The 25,953-nt window shown below is 39.3% G+C and overlaps 1 protein-coding gene across 19 annotated transcripts in view; it reads left to right on the plus strand.

Annotated features, from left to right (window-relative positions):
- DLG2 (discs large MAGUK scaffold protein 2) overlaps positions 1-25,953 on the plus strand; it is a 2,175,949-nt gene that overhangs the window by 1,939,238 nt on the left and 210,758 nt on the right. Inside the window, exon 1 of one of the 19 annotated variants that reach the window (XM_049891098.1) lies at positions 1,835-6,268. The exons of 17 other annotated variants lie outside the window; for them this stretch is intronic. The gene's annotated coding sequence lies outside the window, so the exon portion shown is untranslated. One more of the 19 variants, XM_049891099.1, reaches the window with a different exon arrangement.

Here is a 25,953-nt window from a genome sequence, read left to right on the forward strand (position 1 = left end):
TTAAGGACAGAAAATCTGACCTTGACTGCATTGTTCTTCTGGCATCCAACATAATACTACAGCACCTGGGACATTGTAGGCCCTCTATAAATACTCATGGAATAAAGGAATTTCTCCTTCATGAATCTGGATTCTGAAATACCTTTGGCAAAGAGATGGGTTGAAGTTTGTATTCACTAAGGTCTCACCAAACCCGTTACCAAACTCGTTGCCATCGAGTCGATTCTGACTCATGGTGTACTTATAGGACAGAGTAGAACTGCCCCATAGGGCTTCCAAGGAGTGGCTGGTGGATTTGAACTGCCAACCTTTTGATTAGCAGCTGAACTCTTAACTACTGTGCCACCAGAGCTCCAAGGTTTCACATGATGGGTCAAACTGGTGGCCATCAACTAGACTATGGGAGCCTAGATAAGGGCAAAGCAAAGAAAGTAAACAATTAAAAGTATGAAGGCTTTTCCCTCCTGGATTTCTTAAAAACTGAATAGAATGTACACCTCACACCAATCAAATTTACGTTAATGATGTATATGATTTATCCATCTATCTACATACATGTTTATATGTGTGCACATACATATGCACACACATATTCATTAACATGAATTTACAAAAATAGATGACTACAATTTCTGTATCACTGAATACTCAGTAAAAAGGCAGAGTTCATTAACGTACTTCATCCAGTTGCTCTAAATTTACTTTAGTTCTGAAACCAGTTCCCTCCTGGAGGCCTAAAACTTTACCTCTTACTTGAAAGAAAACTAGCATTTGCTGCGTGCTTTTTCTAGGTACTTAACAGAGGTGATCTCATTTAATCCTCAGACATTTGTACAGACCCACAGGTCCTGAACCCAAAGGAAAATGGATCAAGTCAAGAGTTTTACTGAAAAATAGTAGTAGATGTTCTTTAACTCAGACTCATTGGAAGAAGGAGGGGGCAACATTAAGGAAAAGTTCGAGTTAATGAAAATTGTTAAATTCAGTTATACAAATTTGTTGCATGGGATTATGCCAGATAAATTTTATGGGAGTACAATACGGGATTGTGGTCATTTCTACAAAAATGTTGTACATGAGCAGGGGCTATTCAGTTGATAAAAAGCTTTTTTCTTTCCACCACCACATGTAGTCATGTGTGAAGAGCTTTCTTGGTCTTATTTCTTAAAGGGAACACCATTAGAACAGTTCTCAGACTTTTACATTTCGTAGACCACAAATGTTTCAAAACATTCATGAAGAACATCAAAAGAAAAAAACAAACAAGAAAAAGCTACTGTCTATTCTCACCATCATTTCATAAGTAGAAGGACAATTTAATAGCAGAAACACTAGGTAAAAAAAAAAGTGGGAAGGACATAATCTCAGAATAAAGCAAGGTCATTTTAACTTGATGAAAAATCACTTTATTCTGCTACCTTTTTTCATTCTGCTCTGGACCAACAAAAGACAGGGAGCACCAGGATCTAGGAACGATGACTGCTGTTCATAGACTTTGAAATCAGACAGATCTTATTTTAAATCCCTACCCTACCAATTCATAGTTGTGAAACCTGGGTAAGTTTACTCAACTTTTTTGAGCTGCAACTCCCAAATAAGGATAATATCCAACCAACCAACTGTATGGAATTATTTTTATGAAGTCATACACAGGAGAGACTGAATACATTGTAAAGTACATGTAAAGTCCCAGAACAATGTAAGTGTTGTTCTGGTTTTTAAGAAAATTTATGTATGAGAATAGTATGATTTAGGGACATTGAGCAATTTATCCAAGGATATATAACTATGATGTAGTGAAGATAGGACTTTAAATGCATCGGTTTAAGAAATATTAAATACCTATGATATGGCAGGCCCAGTCCTAGTGCTGGAGACTGAGCCATGAAGAAAGTAGACAAGGCATCAGGCCTCATGGAATGTAGTGGGGGGAAGCAAGAGTTAAAGAAGTAAGTAAGTATATAATATAAATCTAAGTAGAGTTGAAAACTCTTTGCTGTCAAGCCAATTCTGACTCCTAGCGACCCTATAGGACAGAGTAGAACTGCCCCATAGGGTTTCGAAGGAGTGACTGGTGGATTTGAACTGCCGACCTTTGATTAGCAGCCAAGCTCTTAACCACTGAGCCACCATGGCTCCAACTAAGTAGAGCTAAGTGCTATAAATAAAAATAAAGTCTAGTAAGAGGGTAGAAAGAAATGGAGGGTGCTGTTCTATACAGGCTGTCAGGGACAGCTTCTCTGAGGAGACACTTGAGCAGAATTCTGACTGCAGTAAAGGAGCAAATCCTAAGTGAAATGGGAGCCACTAAAGGGAGCTGAGCAGGAAGTGTTGGAATCTGAATTTTGTTTTAAAAGAATCTCTCTTGTTGCTATGTAGACAACAGGGCAAAAGTAGGAGAAAAGAAGCCAGTTAAGAGGCTGTTGTAGAAATCTAGGCAAGAGATGATACTAGTATAGACTTAGGGTAGTAAGGGTAGAGACGGATAAAAGAGGTCCAGATTCAGGATGTATTCTGAAGACAGAGCTGACAGGACATGTTGCTGTATAAGATGTGGGGTGTACAATAAAAAGAAGGCTCAGTAGTGACTCCCAGTTTTTTGGTCAGAACAACTAGATGAATGATTGTGCCATTTATTGAAATGGTACATATTGGGAATAGACTAGATTTGGGGGAGGAAATCAGGAGTTTGGTATTGGACCTGTTAAATATAGAAAACTTATTAGACAATCAAATGGTGATGCTTAAATGTGATATGCAGCTGAACATACAGATACGGATTTCAGGGTACAGGTTGGGACTGGAGATCTATATGTGGCTGTCTCTATAGATAGCATTTAAACCGTGATACAGCATGGTGTCACCTAAGGAGTAAGTATAACTAGAGCAGTCCAGTGACAAGCCTCGGGGAACTCTAAATTTAAAAGGTCAGGAAGTAGAGAAGGATCCAGCAAAAGAGACTTAGGAGAATGGATTAATGAGGTAGGAGGGAAACCAAGGGGGTCTCAGAAACCAAGTGAAGAAAGTTTTTAATTCAAGGAAGATATAATTAATTTTGCAAAATACTGGAAAGAGCTCAGGTAAACTGAGGAATGTGAACTGACCATTGATTTTGGCAGTGAGGATACCATCATTTACCTTGATAAGAACAATTTCAGTTGGATCATGAGGGTGAAGACTAACTGAAGTCAGTTAAAGAGGGAATGGAATATAAGGAAGTAAAAACAGAACAGATACTAATATTTTGTTATCTTTTGTCTCAATTCCATAGAAGTAATGTGTGTCATAGTTAAGAGAACAGATTCTGCAGTCTTACCAGTACTAGTTTGCTGTCAGTTTGAATCAGACTCAGTTATTATTTTGACTGTGCCATTTGCTAGTAAGTCACCTGTACTCTCTGGCCACAGAGTCCTCATCTATAAAGTAGGGGTAATAATACAGCCTGTCTTAGGCTGGGTTTTCTAGAGAAGCAAAACCAATAAAATATATAAATATATAGAGAGAGAAAGATTTATATCAAGGAAACAGCTCACGCAGTTGTAGAGGCTGGAAGGTCCCAAGTCCTTGGAACAGGATAGAGGCTTCTCCTGATTCACATAGCTGCAGGGGCTGGCAAATAAAGATCGTCAGGTTGGAGAGCAGGGGTCTTGCTCACAGACTGTGAAGATTGACAAATCCCAAGATCAGCAGATAGCTCGAGTCCCAAGAACCGGAGGTCAGACAAACAGGAGGCAGCCACAGGATCCAGAGTGAGCAAAAACCCAGAACATCTGCTTATATATGAATGCAGGCCGCATGCCCAAGGAAACCCCCTTTCAACTGATTGGCAACTCACAGCCGACCCATCATGGGAGTGATCACATATAAACACTGAGAATCATAGCCCAGCCAAGTTAACACACAATCTTAACCATCACACTGATTTAGGGTAGGAGCTCCCAGTTGAACCTTTGAGACAGAGATACCTGTGTCCTGGTTTGGTACATCTTGATTTGTTTTTGTCAGGTGCTGTGGAGTCAGTTCCAACTTATACAGACCAATGTACAACACAACGCAACACTGCGTGGTCCTGCGCCATCCTCACACCTTGACTTAATAGCAGAAAATGCATAGTTGCATGTAAAAGTTCATTTTTCTTGTGGGCTTTGTAACGGGTGCTTGTCTGGAACAAGCAAGGGAAGCAAAGTTGGTCCTCACAGTGGATAGCAATTATATTGTGAATATGGTTCTTGGGCTAGTGTGTTCATTTTACTGATGGTGGAAATGAAGTAGGGAGAAGCTGGTGAACTGAATGGGCATCCCAGAGCAGAGCCCATGGGCTTTCCATTCCCTGGCAGAAAGTCCATGTGTTTGAAGATCAAATGTGTCAATGTAGGCAAAGCACCTAGAACAATGCCTTGCCATAGTAAGTGCTCAATAGATGGTAACTATTGTTACCCAAAATGTTTTCCAGTTTTCCAGGTTCATGTTCAATGAACCTAGAGAGGTTACACTGACCTTGTCAGATAGGAAACAAAAAACATTCTGCAGCCTGAATGATACGTCACTCTAGGGTTATTTACCCTCTTTCATGAGCTGGCAGGTTAGAATACTCCTTGGTGAACACTAATTGACATTTTAAAAGGCAGTTTTGGGAGAGGGTGGAACAGAAATCCATTTTCCCAAGAGAAGTTATTGTAGGAATAATAGCCATTATTTTTGCATGCATACTATAAATCAGGCACTATCATTTCTTAATCTTGTGAGGTAGGTATCGATATACCCATTTTACAGTTAAGGAAACACATTTTATACTAAGTAAGTGGTTTAATAAACTAGGGTTTCAACACAGATCTTTTTGAAAACCTATGTGTAAATATATTTCTATAACTTCTACCAAGTAATAAGTAGATAAATCTCTCAGTGCTCATCTGCCTCTACCAATTTAGTGTAAAACACTGCTTGGGTAGGATGACATATGTTTAAGATTGGGCTCTGAAGCCAGGTTTCCTGAGATCAAATTCCAGCTCAGCCACTTAGCAACTGTGTGATCTTTTGTGGAATAGTTAACCTCTCTGAATCTCACTTTCTTCATCTGCCTTTGTTGTTAGTGATAGCACCTACCTGATAGGCATGTTTTGAAGATCAAATGTGTCAACGTAGGCAAAGCACTTAGAGCAATGCCTGGCCATAGTAAGTGCTCAGTAGATGGTAGGTAACTATTGTTACCCAAAATGTTTTCCAGTTTTCCAGGTTCATGTTCAGTGAACCTAGTGAGGTTATACTGACCTTGTCAGAGAGGAAACAAAAAACATAGGCACTGCCACTTCATGAGTCCCCCTTGCTAGTGGTTTTTGGTTAATAATCATGTTTCTCATTTCCACATACCTTCCCATTTGCCAGGCTCCCTGTGGTGGTAGCCTGGTAGGCTAGAAAGACATTGTACTGGGTATTAAAAGACCTGGATTTCGGTTCAAGTTCAACTCAAACTTAGCCACCTGTGTTACCTGGGTAAGTCACTTTCTCTCTTGCCCCAGTTCATCTGCACAGTGAGAAGGTTGGAGTCCTTAATCTCTAGAGTTCCTTGCATCCCACAAATTCGGTGAGTACCAAATTCATGTAACCTCTCTGAGCTCTGGTGACCCATCTGTACTATAGGGTTGCTGATGCCTTTCCTGATGGTTGAGGGTCTTGGTGAGAGTGAAAGTGTCTGGTATGCTATGACATGCATACAAATACGAGGGCTGGTCTTTACAGGCCTATTACGAGAATTAACCCTAAGTAATTTTAATACACCTCATTATGTATGCGTTTGAAATGTAGGGGTTTTCCTCCGCATTTTGCCCTCTCTGCCTACCCCCTACTGGGCTACCCCCTACTGGGTTGGATGGATCCACCCTAACAAGGTGTAGGGGAACACAGGGGAGGATGAGGGTGCAGTGCTGATGGTGGGAAAGCATCTTATTGGTTAATGCTCGTACATCCCAAACACCAATTACTGCCAGTGCTTCTAAGGCTGATACATTTATCAGAACGAGTTACAAGGAAATATATGTTCCCAGGGAGCACGGATGCTGCGTGGTCGCCCCTTGTGATGTAAAATATGAGAGTCTAGGAGGGGCTGTTTTATAATTCATCAGGTTCCGCTAGTGAATTCTGTCGGAGTCTTAGTTATAAAGGCAAGTGTGAACCGGACGGCATTCAGGAGAACCTGGCACCAAGGAGACAGAGAAGCTGCCTGTGGTGCCTCCTGCCTCCTCCCTGCTTTGTTCCAATAATTTTGTGTTCGGTAAGTTCCCTGGCTTTGCAGCTAATCGTTGTTGTTGAATAAGCTTAGCAAATGTATTCGTAGTTTAGAATGTGCACTTGCTGTCACAAATGTGTGTCAGTTTGGGCTTCTGACAAATTACACAATTTCTCTTTAATGAGAAAATAGCTTAAAAGATGAAACAAAACCTGACAAATCAATTATTCACCTTGATCCTTGGAAGGCTGCTTTCTTTGGTTGCTAAAGTTTCTCAGGTTTCATTCTGTCAGTTTCATTTGTTGGGTGAGCTTTGAAAAGAACAAGTCTCTTTGTCGCGAAATTGTTTTTCTTTGCTGCTAATAAGAGGTATGTACAGGGTGGTTTGTCCAGCACAGCCTCCCCCCATCCCCTCCCCACCCTCCCCAGCAATCGGTAAAATCTTAAAACAGACAGCCTGCCTGGTAACCAGCTCCAACAAAGCTGAACCTGTGCGAGCAAGATTCAAATTGCAATCTTTTGTGTGAACAGAACTAAGGGGCTGTAAATAATTGGCATTGTAGATATTATTGTGAAACTCGGTATGGTGGTAGTGCCTGCATTTTGCTGGGACAGGATCGGAATCCGATGAGATTTGCATTTGGCATGCCTGTTGATAATGTGGGAGAGGGAGCAAAAGAAAAGACTGGATCGTTATGGCAAGAGCTGTACAAGGCACCCACAGGAGAGACAATTGGTGAAGGCATGGCTGTAGTATTTGCAGTAATTTGTGGCTCTTTTCTCTAGTTTCTTATTCCTATTAACAATTACCTGAAGGTTGTATTTTGGTCCCCATCTGGCATGCTCCAGGTCCTCGTTCCAGGCAGGGTGAGCGCTAACTCCTGGCCAGCTAGCTGTATGTAGGAAGTCTTTGCCTCCTCAGAAGGAAAGAGAAGCGAAAGCTACAGCTTCCCAGACTCCTTACTGCTGTGTTGTTTTGTCTCTGTCCGAATCTCGTGGAAACCAACAGCTTGACGTACTTTTTTTTGCAGTAACAGATTTAACTTGGTGTCATATGGCATATTACATATGGAATGGAATAGCAAAGACATTTTTTTTTTTTAACATTTCAAGTGTGCCTGGCTTGTTGACATTTGTTTTTTTTTTTTTCACAAGCAGGGAGCTACTGTCTTTTGAACCCACAACTGTTGTGTGTCCAAAGTGTTTACCTTGTACACGATTGCACTTTTTCTTTAGATGTAGAATCTGTAGCTCTGACCAAAAAAAAAAAATCTTTTTTCAAGGAAACGCTTTTTAGCATATCTTTGAAAAAAAGTATGCGTTTTTCCACCAGAGCCTTAGCTTGCAGTATATAGGTTGTTCTTTGCTTTTTTCCTGATGTCGTTGTTATCAGAATCACCACGCTTCTAATAAAGTTAATTCTCCTTTCTTAGTACACTTTTTGACTGCACCAAAAACTTGGCAGATTCGAAATACAGATGTTTTTTTCCTCAGCAGACCATTTTGGGGGATATCTTTTGTCCTTAAATAGCTTTTCCATATTTTCCGTTTCTCTAAGTTCTGCTTAAAGAGCAGAGGAGTGATGTGGTTGGCGCTTAGGGGTGTGTAACCTGAGACTTGGTTTTCTAATCTATAAGCGGCTGCTTCAGGAGGGGCCTGTAAAATGTCTTTTTGTCTTATGTTCAGCTCAAAGCCTCCAGGCTACAGTAATAATGATTAAGGTAGGAAATTCAGCAAATCATTGCGGGTGTAAATGAACGTCTGCATTTGATGTTCCGGCCAACCCATGATGCTTTGTAAAGCTCAGGATACGTGGCAGAATGTTTCTAAAAGTGCTAATATATCTCAACGCCAAGAATAATATAGTTGTAAAATACCTTTGAGATGTATTATACATTGGATTATATTGTGCCACATTTTTTAAAAGTGCATGCCAGAGCCCACGGTTTATTTTGCAGCCGGATCTGGGTTTTGATTCAGTGTGGTTTTATGGAGAAATAAACCAGTGTACCAGTCTCAATAAACTGAGCTGCTCGTTTGGTGGTGGTTTTTCCGTCTTCTCCACCCACCAAGGATAAGCTCTATTTATAGTAACAAAAGAAAATTTAGAACGAGTTAGTCTCAATTAAATTTACTGGAAGGCAAATGCAAACTGTGACAAGAACCCTCTGAGACAGCACCAAAGAAAACATGTCTCTCAAAAAAGGATTAAAAGCCAAAGAGACATTAACATTTTGCCTACGTGACACATACAATTTCCTTTGATCGAGGTTGAGGAGTGTACGGGAGAGGCACTGAGGCTTAAAGGCACTATTCCAGAGACCCAGCTGTGGAAAGTGTGTCTGTGAATGACAGGGGCTTTGTGTCACCAACTTCCATCCACCTCTGTTGTGACACCCACCAAGTATTTTATGTGTGCTTCACTCTCCTTTTCTGTGACATGGGTAAGGGAAGAGTTAGGAGGATTAAACCAGGTAGCTAATGTATGTAAAGCGAACAGTACCCTGTTTGGCACAAAGGGGCGCTCAGTAAAAAGTAGTCATATTGTGTCTTGTGAAGTGCGTTAACTCATTCTGACAGATGTTGGTTTTGAAAGAAATAAGCATGGTAAATACGAAGATTTTAAAATTTTCTTGGTAACCAGATATGCTTCTTACCGGTAAACAATGCTATTTTTGTTTTGAAAACCTAGTGAAGACAGAGTTACTACCTTGCAGTTCACTTTCAACTACTTCCTAGAGTATCTTTCAAAGTCCTTATGTGATTATTCAAAGAATAAACTTGATTTTAAATTGGGGGAATGGAAATATACTGTTCAAAGTAATATACCCTTCTAAGTTATATGGTAAACGAGGATTAGGTCACAATTCCAGCCCCTGGACTGCAGTTAAAGTATCTGATTATAATAGGAACTTCCATTTCTTATGCTGCAGACACTATACTAAATGTTTCACATGCATCTTGTCTTTGAGTCCTCATCACAGCACTACCAGATAGGCTTTATCTTTTTAAATCATATTTTATTGTGTTTTTGGTGAAAATTTACATAGCGAATTAGGTTCCCATTTTAGATAAGTTCTATTTTGCTTCCTTATTCAAATGAGGACTCTGAAGATTAGAAAAAAGTTAAATAATAATAATTTAAATTGGCACATGACAGAGCTAGGATTTGAATCAACACCATAAGCCTCGTGGTGGAATTATCCAACAGGAGTTCCCTAGCTCTTCATGGTTCCGTTTTGGGATCTTAGCCCTGTACCTTCGTTGATTCCTCTCACCGCTTATTTAATCCTTGTTGGAGTTTAGAGATAGTAAAAAATGAAGTTCTGGATTTCCTTTGCTCTCATTTTTGGTCTGTGCCAAACAACAACATACTTTCCTGAGCCATCTTTCCCATTCTAGGCAAAAATGAAATTTGGTCTAAAAAGATATAAAACTTTAAAAAGTTATAAATCTATCAAATTCAAGATCAGGTATAAAAGTTATCCTGAATCAGCTTCACTATAAGACCTGCACAACCTTCTCTTGCTCCCTGAGACTTAGAGGAGTCTGTGGGCCAAGGGATAGGCCGACGTTGATCTTGCTCTCTCTCCCTTCTAGATAACACTCAGGATAAATTAAAAAAGAAACTCATTGCCATTGAGCTGATTCCGACTCATAGGGAACCTGTAGGACAGAGTAGAGCTTCCTTATAGGGTTTCCACGGCTGAAATCTTTACAGAAACAGACTGCTACATCATCCTCCTGCAGAGATGGGTTCAAACCACCAACCTTTCAGTTTAGCATCTGATCACTTAACCACTGTGCAACCAGGGCTCCTTCCAAAAAACCAAACCCATTGCCATCAAGTTGATTTCGACTCATAGCGACCCTATAGGACAGAGCAGAACTGCTCCATAGGATTTCCAAGGAGCACCTGGTGGATTTGAACTGCTAACCTTTTGGTTAGCAGCCATAGCATTTAACCACTTTGCCACCAGGGTTTCCAGGGCTCCTTAGGGTTTTTTTTTTTTTTTAAAGAACCCCAGAATTCCTTCCCCAAAGGCGGCCCTTTAGTCCACTTCCAGGAGTTGTACAGTGTGAGTACCCCTGGTCTGGGCAAAAACCAAGAGGCTGCTATTTGCATGCGGGTTGTTGTGAGTAGGGGTGGGATGTTGTTGAACATAACTTGGACTCATAGGTTGGGGTGTCCATTGCCTATAGGGAAGGCCATTTGTAGTGAAGGAAGGAACTACAGAAGAGAAGAGGGGATGGCTGCAGGGACATGGGCCTCCACAGGTGTTCTTGCCATGGCCCCAAAAATACTGGGGGCAGCCCTAACCTGAATGTCAGAAGGTTTACTTAAATTTCAGAGTAATGAAGCTAAAATTTAAGCATGTTGGTTCTGTGGGTTTTTTTATTTTTGCTTTTGACCTTTTTCCACATTAATCCAAAAGAAATCACTTAAACCAGAAAATGGTAAAAGCTATGAAAATCTCAGATGAAAAGTTTTTAACAGCCAATTTGGACTTGACAGCAACCTGATCAAACAAGGGTAGACATTTGGCCTTTCTTCCAGTTCAGAGGCGTAGACAGACTTTGGAAGACGATGTTAGGGTAAACCAGATTAAAACTCTCTGCCATTTGAAAACATAGTTGTCCAAAATGACCATTGCTAAGTACAGGTGCTTTTTTCTTATCTCTAGTTTTAAACCTTGGTGGTAACCCTTAGAGCTGGGGACTAATGGAAGGGCACCTGAAGGATCAGTGTTGAATCCTGCCTTATAGGCTGGAATGAATGACAGAGATGGCAATCAGTGACTTTGCATTGTCTTCCATCATTATTTCAGCTCCCTTTTTGTCCAGTGTTTCATTCTCCCATTAACTCCTTTTTATCTAGTGCTATATTAGAGACAAAGACCCACCTGAGGAGACCTAACAGCCAAGTGTGCCGGCAGCAAACCTCAGTGATTTTTAGGAAACTGTTTTGTCCTACTGCAATGAAAGCTATTATGCCATTAACAGAGTATTTTTTGCTTTTGCTTTTGTTTCTGTTATTCTTGTTTTCACAAAGTACTTTTCTAGGTGGAAAGGTACAGCTTGGGAAGTATAACCAAACCTTGAAATCTTCCTTTCCTTAGCAGTCACAGTAATTCCCACCTCACAAAGTTGTTGGAAGGCTGTATATTGAAATAGCTCAGCTCAGTAAATAGTTATTCTTCATCCATGTGAAGGCATCTGGCTCAGCACATATTTAGCACATAGTGGGCCTACGTTAAATGTTCACCCAATTGGCTCGTGACTCTGGGACGACTAAAGTGTATGCCACATTTATTTTGGTAATAGGGATGGTGCTGAGAGATAAAAAGCAGAAAAAAAACAGGACAAAGCAAAAATCATCATTTTAACCTTTGCATTGAAAACTCAATAGTGTATACCTTGGGTGGCGGTATTTCCATTGATTTTTACTTTTTTTATTTTAAAGCTTTTTGTATCATTTGAATTTTTTGTAGTAAGTATGCATTATCTATGTAATTAGGAAGAAAGAGGAAGACTTTTTTCATTGTGGAGTAGAAAAAACACTTTTAGGGAATGGCTGTTGTTAGCACACTCAGCTACTAACTGGAAGGATGGAGATTTGAATCTATCTGGAAAGACCTCACAAGAAAGGCCTGGAGATCTACTTCTAAAAAATCAGCCAATGAAAACCCCTATGGTGCACAGTTCTACTCTAACCCACATGGGGTCACCATGAGTCAGAACTAACTTGACAGCAACTGATTTTCTGTTGTGACATCTAACTGCAGGGAGAGTGGAGTCAAATATCAATAAAATATATGCAAAATAAAACCCACTGCCGCTGAGTTGGTTCTGACTCATAGTGACCCTACAGGACAAAGTAGAACTGCCCCATAGGGCTTCCAAAGAGTGGCTGGTGGATTTGAACTGCTGACCTTTTTGGTTAGCAGCCAAATTCTTTAAAAAATAATAATAATAATAATCTTTATTTTCTTTAAACACTTACTGATTACGTCAGGCGGTTTACACGGATTATCACAGATTTTACGGGTTTTTTTTTTTTTCATTGTGTTTTAGGTCAAAGTTTACAGTTCAAGTTAATTTCTCATACAAAAATTCATACACATATTGTTTTGTGACATTAGTTGCAATCTCCACAATGTGACAGCATGGTCCCTCTTTCCACCCCAGGTTCCCTGTGTCCATTCAACCAGTTCCTGTCTTAGCAGCTGAATTCTTAACCACTGTGCCACCAGGGCTCCTATACTTAGGGGAAAAAAAAAAAAATGCTTCCTAGTCTGAATAATCCAGATTAGCTTCCTTTGTTTATTTTATTTCTTATTAAACATTTAATGAGCATGAACTACGTGCTGACATTGCAAAGATGAAAAATTATAATCTTTGAATTCAAGGAGTTTATAATCCAAGAGAAAGGGACCAATGAGCCCATGTTACCAACGCGGTGTGATTCCTGCTCTGCCACAATAGGGGCAGGTAAGATTGCTTTTTAAGTAACAGAAACCATGACTCAGACTGATTTGTGTAATACAGGGCATGTATCAGTTATTGTAACTTAGTAGTATTTAGGCCACCTTTAAGAGGTCTGGCTCTGTGACTTACAACGTTGTCAAAAAATCCATTTCTTTGAGTCTTCCCATGTTGCCTGTCTTGGCATTAGCTTCATCCTAAGGCTGACTGCCCTCATGGTTCCAGGAGATGGTTGTCAGCGGTGCTGGGACAACTTGTTTCCTTAGTCTCATCTAGCCAGAAAGAGATCTTGGCAATAATTCCTAGTATTGACTTTGAGTGAACAGGCTTATAAACATCCATGAACATAAGACAGACGCACCAGCCCCATCCTGGAGCTTAGACAGGATAAAGAGAGCCTCCCCAAGACTTTGTGGGTTCCTAAAAAATACCTGCCAGCTGTTGCTATTGAGAAGGGATAGTGGTGGTGATGGATGCTGGTAAAGCATCCAACAGCCGTCTACAGCTTGAGATATGTACAGTATACAATAAACAAATGCAGTTAGTATATAACATAATGAAAACACAGGGGAAGATGTACTAGTGTGTGTCCTTCAAATGACTTTCAGGATGAGTAGGGGTTTGCTAGGTTTAAAAAAAAAAAAACTGTTGGGAAGGCTTCAAAGAAGAGAAACATAGCTCTCTGCAGTTACAAAAACCAGGTGATGGTTCATTTCTCTGCTTATCTTTATGTTGGCACTGTAGCAGAAGTCACCAGCCAGAAGCATCAGTGGTATAATTAACAGAAACCCAAAAGTATCAGTTTCACCAAAACCTATTGTAACAGCACCCCTGGATGGTAGCTGTTGGGTTTAACACAAACCATAGTCAAATGTTCTTGTTCTTCACAACATACAGGTTTTGAGTCAGTTCAATATGAAACTTAAAATTTATATTCCTGGTTCAGAGCGATAGTGTTTTAGAGCTGGACCACATCGTCATTGCTGATACCACCTTTTTTTTTTTTTTTCTTTTGCTTCCTATGAAACCTGCCTGGAGAAGGTTAACAACTCACCCAATGCCTCAAATCTTATTCGAGTTTTGGGCCATGGAATTTGTGATGCTAAAAAATGTTATAAAACATATGGGGGGGGGTATTTTGAATAGATGCACTTGTCAATTTTGTACTTTATATCACACTGGGAATGAGATTGAATGGAGTGAAATATTTGTTAGCCAAATATCAATACTTCCCAGTAAAATTAGTTTTAGCATTGGTCTCTATGTGATTCACAGTGGGAAAATTAAGTTTATATAATTTGTAAGTTTTTCAGTTCCTCTGCCTTTGGCAATATTCACTTTTTCTTTCCATTTAGAATGTAAAATACTTCTTTGTAAAGATGTACTCAGAGGGGTTGGTAACAGTTTTCCACTAGATATACTGACCCTAAATTTAATTAGCTATGTTTTGGGTTGTTTTTCCAGTTTTGCAGCATAGATGAAGAGATGATACGGCTATTCACGTTCTATAGGAGGTATGCTCATAGTGTTCTTGATTTTCTGGCATCCAAATTCAATGATAAAACATTCTTTTTTCCTCATGAGGCTTATCTCCATGCTGTCAATCCACCTTCTTATGGACATGTTCCTTAAAATTCATCTGTCTACCTTCTTTCTAAGAACACTCAATAGTGGAAATGGACAATCAAAGTATATATTCTCTTGACATTTACTCCTGGTACTGCAGATCTGTTCGGGCAACTCGCAGCCAGATATAAGTAAGTGGTCCAGGCCCCACGGTGTTGGTGAGCAACCTGAAAGACTTCCTGAAAAAACATATTTAAGCTAGGGAAGGAAACAGTGGCCATGCAGGAAATGCTTGCCAGGTCACTGGTTTCTTTCTCTTCAAATTAGACAGCACTTCAGTTCACAGAAAGAAGCAACTAAAAATAGTGGAATGATGTGGGCAATGTGGACTTAAAAGCATACATGTCATCCGAAGATTGAAGGGTACCATTATTCCATGACATACCTCATTACCCCATAGCACAAACTAGGTAAGATCTTCTTGTTTTGTTTTTGGGCTTCCTTATACAAGTAGAGAAATGGCAAGACAAACTTTCTTGACTGAATGTCTCACCTAATCTGTAATTGTTTTGAGTTCCTACTAACTAACCAGCTATAGTCAAGTTAACTGTGTATCACAGTAGAACTGTGCTCCATAAGGTTTTCAGTAGCTGACTTTTCAGAACTAGATCATCAAGCCTTTTTTCTGAGGCACCTCTGGGTGGATTTGAACCTCTAACCTTTTGGTTAGTGACCAAACACATTAACTGTTTTCACTACCCAGGGACTCCTCCTAATAAATAGAGGATATCAGTACTGATACTCGGGCTGTATACAATGTTACAGTTCTTAAAATATTTAAATACTTAAACATTCTTGTTGATAAATAACTTCTATCCTGGGCCCTCTGAGTGCCCCACATCTGCTCACGCACACATACCCAGGACTTCCATACATCTCCATGATCCAGCAACCAAAGTTGGAATGTCTGCCATAGCTGACTGTTAAACATTTTGACATTGCTTCTGTATAAGACCCATCATATATTTTTTTAAGAACTTATCAATACTACTGGGGAGAATAACATTCAGACACAGAAACAATGTATAATTAAAAGCTAAGATGTTTGAGACTTAGTCCTGTATTATTCTTTTTAAAGGATGATAAAGGAGATATTATTTTAGATCATTTGGGAAGATTGGTGAGCGGTTTGAATAGGGCTGAAATATAGGTCAGATGAGAGCAGAATATACATTTATTTTTATTCATTTAACAAATATTAATGAAATCTCCCATTTGTTTACTGCAGGTCACATTATCTTATTTATCTCTCATAACAGTGCTATGAGAACAGAGGAGAACTTAAGGTGTAGTCACACAGCTGGAAAGTGGCAGAAAAGATCATAGGTTTTTCACTGTTGGCTTTTTTACATGCAAGATGCCATAGTAGGTGCTGGCATGGTACATATGAAAAAACAAATTTTTTCTTGTAATGGCCAATAGCAAACTCAAAGAAATATTGACGGCTCCTTTACTGAAGGAAAGAGTGCTAGTGGGCCTTCCACAATCAAGGACATCATTTTAAAATATGACTGGATGATGTATTTTTTGTATTGCTCACTTTGGTTGCCTCAAGAGCAATATAAAGACCAGAAATGTGAGCCATAGGGAACTAAACTAAACTCATCATAATTTGATTGTCTAGTGTTCCAATATTAGTCTTCTCATGACCTTTGCATAATGTAGGAATATTAGAAAGAGCAATGAAGCACATCCTAATGTTTAGCCTATGAACAAAGTTTTACTTTCTATCTTCAAATGGAAACGGAAAAAGCAAGTCTATCTATTAATGACTCTATAGCAAATAAAATTTTTTATGACTCTGCTTTCCAGATTATGCCTTACACAATGTGAGTATCCTTTGTCACAACTAAAAATTATATGGGAAACGTATGTTTCTGGGCTAGAGTATGGACATCATCTCATTTCTTGCCAAAATAACTCATGAGTTTCTTGAAGCAGGAGTTTGAGTTTATTCATTTCTATATCCCCAGCATCTAGCATGGTGCACTGACACAAAGTAGGCACTCAATGCTGGCTAAATGATAGACCCTAGGTGATATGTACATCCTTCGTGTGGGGGTGGAGAAAATGTGAGACAAAAATTGGGGAATAATTTTTGGAGCTGAGCCTTGAAGATAATGCAGGAATTTATACTAGATACAGAGAAGGGCTTTGTAAAGAGGTAGAGTATATTGAGCAATGTTTCTAAAATAAGAATGCTCTCAGAGTTTGCACGTTTAAGGAAGGCAAAGAAGACCTCAATGTCTTTGCATTGTGATTTTGCTCCTGGCACCTCATTTTTCTGGATTTATTTCCCTACTCCCCTCCCTTTTATTTGACTTGCCTCTGCTCATCCTTTAAAACTCAGATTTTATCAACAAATAAGTGTCAAAGAGAAAAAAGAGGAAAGGCATTTAAGGAGCCCTGGTGCTGCAGTGGTTAAGCACTTGGCTGCTAACCCAATGTTTGGTGGTTCAAACCCACCAGCTGCTCCACAGGAAAAAAATGTGGCAGTCTGCTTCCAGAAAGATTTACAGTCTTAGAAACCCTATGGGGCAGTTCTTTGTCCTTAGAGAGTCTGTATGAGTTGGAATCAATTCAGCCTTAATGGGTTTGGTTTTTTTTTGGTTTAGGGGAGGCACTTAAAAGACACATCGACTAATTATAACAAGTGAAACTTTATTGGATCCTGATTCAAACAGGCTGTAAAAGACAAAACAACTCCTATCAGTAAGGAGACCACTGGAGATTTGAACACCAACTGGATGTTTGATGAGGAGTTACTGATAATGTTTTAGATGTGATAATGGATTGTGATTGTGTTAAAATAGGTCCTTATCTTTTAGAGATAGGCACTGAAATAATCATGGATGAAATGACTTTTCTCAAACTAATACAGGAAAGTGAAAGTGGGTAGGGATATAGATGGAACAAGAGGTAAATTTATGTATGTATATGTATGTAGGAGCCCTGATGGCACAGTGGCTAAGAGCTTGGCTGCTAACCAGTCACTCCTTGGACAGCTTATGAGGCAGTTCTACTCTGTCCTATAAGGTAGCTATGAGCCGGAATCGACTCAATGGGCAATGGGTCATGTGTATGTATGTATGCATGTACATGTGTATGGCCTTCTTGGAAGATGCTCCTCTTCCCTCCCTTCCCACCATCTAGGTCTATCTCCTCGCTATATTCCAAATGCTCTGGGCATATTTCTATGACTGTAATTATCATAAATCAAACCAAAAACCAAACCGACTATACAGTAGAACCATCCCATAGTTTCCAAGCAGCACCTGGTGGATTTGAACTGCTGACCTTTTGGTTAACAACCATGGCTCTTAACCACTACAACGCCAGGGTTTACTTGTTTGTTTGTTTTTTCTGTTTTAATTATCTATTTATGTGTTCCTTGCTGTCACTAGAGGGAGCTCATTAGCAAGGACAGCGATTTGTCTTTGTCATACCATTGACTGGCTCATAGGAGGGGCTCAACAATGTTGGATTGATAGATGAAAAGATAAATGAGTAGATACAGACTTCCAAGTTCTACATCAGAGAGTGTGATTCAAGAAGTAGGCTCCCTTTCACTTCCCCTACTTTCATCTAATTTTTAAGAAACAAATCTCAATTTATTTTGCATATACAAAGCAACATTTGCTCACAACTGGAAACCAGGAATGTGGCAACCTAATTAAAAGGAGAGAATTCACATATTTGCATTTAAAACTCATGGAATGCCATGCTGTGAAGCCATGCTGTTTTTAATCAGTATAAGACAGCATTGTTCGAAACCCATTTAGTTGTCATATAGAGATAAGGAAAATATAAAGAAAAACATTATTTTTTTAAACCAAGGGCTTATCTGAACCTAGTTTTTAGATGTAAATTTATAACAAAATTTCTAAGGAGCCTTTCAGGGGCTTCATTGTTATGGTCCTGTGAGCACCGTTTTGTAGGTGCTTATTTTGTACCTATAGAAATTAAAAAAAATTATGCCTCTGGAAATTGGAACTGAAGGACTGGAAGGGGCTTTGCGGGATGATTTAGTCAGTATACTTGCCTTTGATCCAAACTATGTTCAAAACAGCCTAGATAAATGAAAATTCACCTCATTTTTATTGCCTTAAGGAGAAGGTTTTAATAAAATCATTCCTCAAGACATTAGTATTGAAAATATTAATTTACCTACATTACCAAATATTTTCTCAAGTAACTGTTGGGTGTACAGTAGACCCCCTTACTCGCAGTCAACCATGGTTCGAAAATGTTAAATGAGCCAACCCAGTGCTATCGAGTCGATTCCAACTTATAGCAACCCTATATAGCATGATGAAATCTCATGCTGTCCTGGTCCGTCATTCACATAACTTTTATTACAATATGTTATAATTGTTCTATTTTATGATTAGTTGTTAATCTCTTACTGTGCCTAATTTATAAATTAAACTTTGTCACAGGTATGTACATATAGGACAAATCATAGTATGTGTAGTGTTCAGTACTATCCGTGGTTTCAGGCATCCATGGAAGGTCTCAGAACATATCCCCCTTGGATAAGGGGGGACTACTATATATACAGAAACCCTGGTGGCTTAACGGTTAAGTGCTACTGCTGCTAATGGAAAGGTCGGCAGTTCGAATCCACCAGGCGCTCCTTGGAAACTCTATGGGGCAGTTCTGCTGTGTCCCATTGGGTCACTGAGTAGATTCCAACTCGATGGCAATGGGTTTGGTTTTTGGTGGTTTTTTTTTTTTTGGTTGTTTTTTTACTGTATATATGTTAGTAAATAGAAATTGATCTGTCCTTCAGAGTTCTGAGATAAGTTACCCACCCAGGAGCAATCCAATGAGACGAAGTCTTAAAACCACGCGTGACATCCCTAGAGAAGCTACTACACAGACCAAATGGAATTTGCTAGGATTTGTTTTTAACTAAATTTATTCATCAATGACAATATACTGACTTTTCTTACATCTTAGAATTTTATGAATTTGTGAACATGAGAGACCCTAAAGGGATCTGTTTCCTCCTGTAGTATAGACATTCTTCCTAATAATTAAACTACAAGTGAGGAATATGCTTACCAAGGCCTACCATGCTGTGTAGTAATGGGTACTGAGTATCCAGATATAGAGCCTTCAATGCTGGCATTAAATGGAATCAATGGGTGAACAGACACATTCTAAACTGACAGTAACTCATAACTTCTCCAGAGTTCTTTGACATTTATGGTAAATGTGAGGCAGCTTTGTGTTGAGAACCTGGACCCCCAGGACAGGCATAAAATCATGGGCGATGGGGTGCCAGGGGATGGGTTAGTATTAGAGGGGCACATGGCAAAAGTTAAATGGAAATTGACAGACAAGCAAGTATAGTTAGGGAGTAAAGTGAGAGCAGCTACCAGATGTTTCAATAGAAGATGGGGTTGTCACAAGCTTCTTTAGGGCAGGGACCTGTTATTTTTATCTTTTTATGTCCAGAACAGCCTGGGGGAAAAAAAGGAGTTCAGTGAATGTCTGGTGGCCTTTATACCTGCTCTCGCTTTCTCTGATGAGCAATATTGCCTATCACCACAACTGTCCACTTTATTTCTGACATACAGATCAAGCGCCCGGGAACGATAAAAGCACAGTAACTAGAGAGGGTCAACAGAGTCTGGCAAGACTACTGGCGAATGTAGAGTTTGGTTGGACATCTGCATACCCCTAATCTTTATTGGTAGTTCATTGTGTGTTAGCATGATAAGCTGGTGGGTTTAGGTAGACAGTTTCTGTGGCTTACTGGGTGTCCCCTACCAGACCATACACTAAGATATGAAAAAGATGGGATGCAACACCCACCAAAGTATATATCACTACTCCGAGAGCTGAGAGACCAAAGGATTTAAAGCATAGTTGTAAGATTATGCTTGTTTTCTTTTGTTTCTATCATTTAAGTAGCGCTCCTTTCACTATTTGGTCAAAATTTAGGTTTTGTTTTCTTTTTCTAAATTATATTTATTTTGTTTTTGCTGATATCATATGTAGCAAAACATACGCCAGTAGTTTCTACATGTACAATTTAGTGACATTGATTACATTCTTCGAGTTGTACAACCATTCTCACCTTTTCTGAGTTTCTCCTCCCCCATTAACATAAATTCACTGCCCCATGGACTCTGGTCTCAGGGAACATATAGCTCAATTGGCATAACATAGTTTATAAAGAAAATGTTCTACATCCTACTTCAGTGAGCAGCATTTAGGGTCTTAAAAGCCTGTGAGCAGCCATCTAGATAGATATTCCACTGGTGTCGCACCTTCGGGAGCAAGGAAAAATGAAGAAAACCAAAGACACAAGGGAAAGATTAGTGCAAAGGATTAATGGACCACAACTATCATGGCCTCCACCAGACTGAGTCCAGTACTACTACATGGTTCCCGGTTACCACCACTGACTGCTCTGACAGGGATCACAATAGAGAGTCCTGGACAGAGCTAGAGAAAAGTGTAGAATAAAATTCTAACTCACAAAAAAAAGACCAGAATTACTGGCTTGACAGACTGGAGAAACTCCTTAAGTATGGCCTCTGGACACCCTTTTAGCTCAGTAATGAAGTCACTCCTGAGGTTCACCCTTCAGCCAAAGATTAGACAGGCCTATAAAACAAAACGAGACTAAAGGGGTACACCAGCCCAGGGGCAAGGACTAGAAGGCAGGAGGGGACCGAAAAGCTGGTAATAGGGAACCCAAGGTCAAGAAGGGAGAGTGTTGATGTATTGTGGGGCTGGTAATCAATGTCGTAAACAATATGTGTACTAACTGTTTAATGAATAGTTCGTTCCGTAAACCTTCATTTAAAGTATAATAATTAATTAATTCACTGTCCCTTAAGGTTCTTATCTAATCTTTTGAGTTCCTGTTGTCAATTTGATCCCATATAGATAATTCTTAAAAGAGCGTAATGCTCAAGGTGGACATTTTTACTAGTTAAGCTAAACTATTGTTCGGTTTTAAGAAGACTTCAGGGGATATTTTTGGTTTAAAGTTTAAAGATTATCTCAGGGCAATAGTTTCAGAGGTCCTTCTAACCTCCATGACTCCAAAAAGCCTAGGATTCATCAGAATTTGTAATTCTGGTCTGCATTTTCACCCTTTTGATCAGGATTCTTCTATAAAATCTTTGATCAAAGTGTTCAGGGTCTCCATCCAGTTCTCCTGGTCTCGTGGCAAAGGAGGCAGTTATTCACGAAGGCAATTAGCCACACATTCCATTTCCTCCTCCTATTCCTGACTCTCCTTCTTCCTCTGTTGCTCTATGTGAACTAGAGACCAATTGTTGTGGCTTGGATGGCTGCTTGCAAGCTTTTAAAACCCCAGGCACTAACCAATGAACTAGGAGGTGGAACAGAACCATTAAACATGTTATTAGGCCAATTAACTGAGATGTCCCATGAAACCATGACCGGAAGCCTCCAAATTAAGGAACCAAATCACATGAGGTGTTTGGTTGTACATAACAGCTTCTTTTTTTTTTTTTTGGTCATTGTTGTAAATATATCCATCATACAACTTATGCCAATTCAGCTTTTCACAGGTGTACAACTTACTGACAACAATTACAGTAGTCAGCTGTGCAACCCTACCCTTAATCAATTGCAATTTTTCCATCAATGTTACCCCTCCTTTTTCCCCTCCCTCCCACCCCTGGTAACCACTAATAAGCTTAGGTCCGTATACATTTGCCTTTTTTGTCTTTTTGAATAAGTGAGTTTGGGCAATATTTGTCCTTTTGTAATTGTCTTACTTTGCTCGGTATGATGTCTACAAGCTCCATCCTTATTGTAGCATGTATCAAGGCTTCATTTCTCCTAGTGACTGAGTAGTTCTCTATAAGATTTGGTTTTGAACTATCTTTTGCCATTAAACTATAATCTCTTCCTTTGGCTTACGCTAATGAATTCTGTAATTGCAAGTATTAGTTCTTGCATTCATTTGCTTATTCAGAAACGATTTGTTTAGTGCTTACTCTGTACTTAGCACTATTTCAGGTGCCAGAAAATGCATTATTGCTCTTGGAGTTTGTTTTATATTAGCTTTTTCTTTGTTTCTTTATTTTCAAGGTTAGAAAGGTTATCTCTCTTTCAGTTTCAGGGCAAAACTAAACTTGTCGAGACTTCAAAATGGAGTTAAGTAAACAGTCCACCACTAGAAGACTCAAAGTTGAAAACGATAAGCCATTATGTTAAGAATACAAATCATACCCTATTTTTTTTAGTTAAGTAGGCTTGGTGACGCAGCGGTTAAATAACTGGGCTGCTAACCTAAAGGTCGGTGGTTTGAACCCACTCTGTGGGAGAGGGATGTAGCAGTCTGCTCCTGTAAAAATTATAGCCTTGGAAACCCAATGGGGCAGTTCTACTCAGGCTGTAGGGTTGCTATCAGTAGGGATCGTCTGGACAGTAACAGGTTTAGTTTTTGGTTTATCTTTAAGGACTAGGGGATTTTTTGATTTATAAATGGGTTGTGTTTTGCTGTAGGCCTTAAGTGTATATTGCATTTCCGAATATATGTATACATTTGGTATAGGAACATACATGACACAGAAATGCACACACATTTATAGGTGAAGATAGGGTACATCTTCCAATCGATATGGCAGTTCATAATGTTTCTTTATAGATTTCTCAGCTGAGACATAAACTCAGTACCAATTTGCTTCTTTCTCAATTGAAAAGTTATTGCCAGAGGCAAAGTATTATTTTGAGGGGAATTAATAGGAATGAGTAATATGAATACATTTGAGTAAAGGGGGGAGATCTGTTTTGTCTAGCACTGTATTCCCAGAACCTAACACTCCGCCTGGCATTCAGCAAGTACACCAGTTAATCAATGTGAGCTCAGGATTGGGAAAATATTCTAATAGTGTACTTTGTTGGGCCAGGGAAGGAATAAAAAAATCTTTGCTGCCTGGAGATCCAGTTAAACTTGGCAAATAAGTGTTATCGTCTAAGTTCTTCCAGGGACTTGGGATTTGGTGATGAGTGAAACATGGTCCCTAAGCTGTACAAGCTCACGGTCTAGCAAGAAGACAAATACATATATACAATTTTATTTCTATTTTATTGTAATTTAAATTACGACAACTTGGTGTGAGTACAATTATACTGGTGTTCACAAAGTCAGAAGTAACCACAGAAGGGACCCATTAACTCTTCTTGGTAAGGCTAGGTAAAAAAAAAAAAAAAAACGAATGTGATGTTTCTGCGGTATTTTAAAGAACTAAAAAAAGAAGTATATCCTAGGTAGAAGGAACAGCCTATTATACAAGCATGGAGACATGAAACAGCCAGGTGTGTTTTGGGACTCATGAATAGTTTTTTATTCCTATGCTGCAAAATATGTTGTCAGTGCGGAAAAGAGTGGTAAGTGAGGTTGGAGAGGAAGGATCGAAAATAGATTTCCTATCCCTACCATTTTACAAAATGAAAATCGAATGTTTCTATGCAAGAATCAGAACGTACTCCATTCTTCCACTCTACCTTCTTTCTACCTAAACCCTATCTACCTTAAATGCCCACCTCATTATGATGCCAGACATGGCTATTGCTATTCATATAGATCTCTTCTTTCCATGAACTTCAGCTCGAGCTCCATCCTTCTGTATTTTTGCTTGATTTCTCCAGGAGGTTGTTAAGTGATTGGCAGGCAGGACCCATGCTTCCCTTTTCTCTAGATTTCTGCACATGCCTAGTAACAGGCCCCATACAATCTAGAAAGAGGTTAGCTTCTTCTGGGGAGTCCATCACTAATTGACCCAAGAGGGACTCAAAATTTCGAACAAGCTGGTTGCATTTTTGAACCAACCGTCATGATGAGAACTCTATATTCAGGTAATAAGTATTTGTGAAGATCACACTGAAATGGCCCTTTTAAGTTATAAGCTGAATCGACTTGATGGCCACTAGCAATAGCATCAACAACAAGGTATATGCTGGGGAATGAGAAACTACAGTTCATTTCAAACCTGAGGATTGACAGAAGTGAAAACAGAATTCTGTCTACAAGTGAATCAGAGAATGTATTAACATCATACCAGCTCCATGTCCACCAGCCTCCAGCAATGCACGTCAGTCTGAATGTCATATCCTTGGCTGTAATAAGCGTAGGTAGAACAGAGTTTGCATATCACCTTTAAATGGCAATAATTCCATTTCAAAGGGCAAATGAATGAAAAAGCACTTGAAAACTCATTGGATGCACTAAGAAAAGGTTATCTAAACTCTATCAGAGACAAAAGATAAAAGTGTATTTTAATAATCTTTCTTTAAATAAATCTTTTTTCTTATTTTTCTGTATGTCATTGTCTTGGCTTATGCGTATAAATAGATGAGACTTTAATTATGGAAAGGCAGATATGTCTAAGGTAATATAAAAGGGTAACTGTATATCCCAGTTTGCCTAAGCCAGTTCCAGTGTATGTCTGGATTTGGAAGATTATTGATGGTAGGCAAACAGGGCTGGAATGTACTCAACCAGTGTTGTACTGGTTAAGATCTGGTTGTAGAAGAAAGGAAGGGGGGGGTTATTCTTCATCTATGTTTTGAGGTTGGATAGGAACTGGCATAGAAGATTAAAACTGTAGGTTTGAATTGTGTCCCTCTGCTTACCACGAGTGTGACTTTGGGCAAAACGTTAAACCTCTCTTGGATATCAAAGCTTCTCAGCCCGTGGTGGAGTCTTGTGCTCAGTACAGGTGTCACTTTGTTATTAGATAAATATAACCAAGCTATTTCTAGAGGTAAATGCTTGGGGAGCAAAATTCTGGAAATCTTATCGGGTAAGGATTCGTTAAAGGAACCAGAGGTGCTTTGCTTCAGAAAGTAAGTACAAGAAATAAAATGATGGCATTGTTCAAATATAAGACAGCGTTTTGTGGGGAATGAGAGAATATGTTGTTGTTGTAAGATGTTATCAAGTTGTTTTCTACTCACAGCAACCCCATGGGACAGAGTAGAACTGTGATCTTTATGAAAGCAATTGCCAGGTCTTTATCCTGCAAAATGGCTAGGTGGCTTCCATCCACTAACCTCTCGGTTAACAGCCGAGCACTTAACTGTGCACCTGGGCTCCTTTGAGAGAGCATAAACTTATTTTCTATAACTGCAGAGGTCAGAAGTAGTTCTGATGGGTAACATTGAAAAAGATTTCAGTTATCTAAAAAGAACTCTTTGCTAATGCAATCTGTCTAGCAATGCGTTGGGCTGATCTGAAAAATAGTGCTAGTGAAAACATGAAGCAGAGCACCTGACATAAACATTTGCTAAAAATCTTGCGGGAGGTAGTTGGTTAAGGTAGGGAGGACTTGAAAAAAATCCCAATGGAAATGTGGTAGTCAGTCCTCACCTTGTCTTCTAACACCCATGTCCACCTGTTTATGTCAGTTCCTTATCCTAGTCACGGCTGACAAAGAGAATTCCAGCCTCATGTTTCTATGGTAATACATTACCCATTCCCTAAAAAACACCCAGAGAATCTCCAAAGGGCAGAACAAGAGTATTCATCTTCTTTTAGGCAAGTTGGCTAATGGTTGACTAGAGGTATGCCTGGTCTGACTTTCTTCAACCTAAGACATAGTTAATTTGCATATTTATTG

The sequence above is a fragment of the Elephas maximus genome, chromosome 7 (genome assembly GCF_024166365.1).
Source record: "Elephas maximus indicus isolate mEleMax1 chromosome 7, mEleMax1 primary haplotype, whole genome shotgun sequence".
NCBI classification, from domain to species: domain Eukaryota; kingdom Metazoa; phylum Chordata; class Mammalia; order Proboscidea; family Elephantidae; genus Elephas; species Elephas maximus.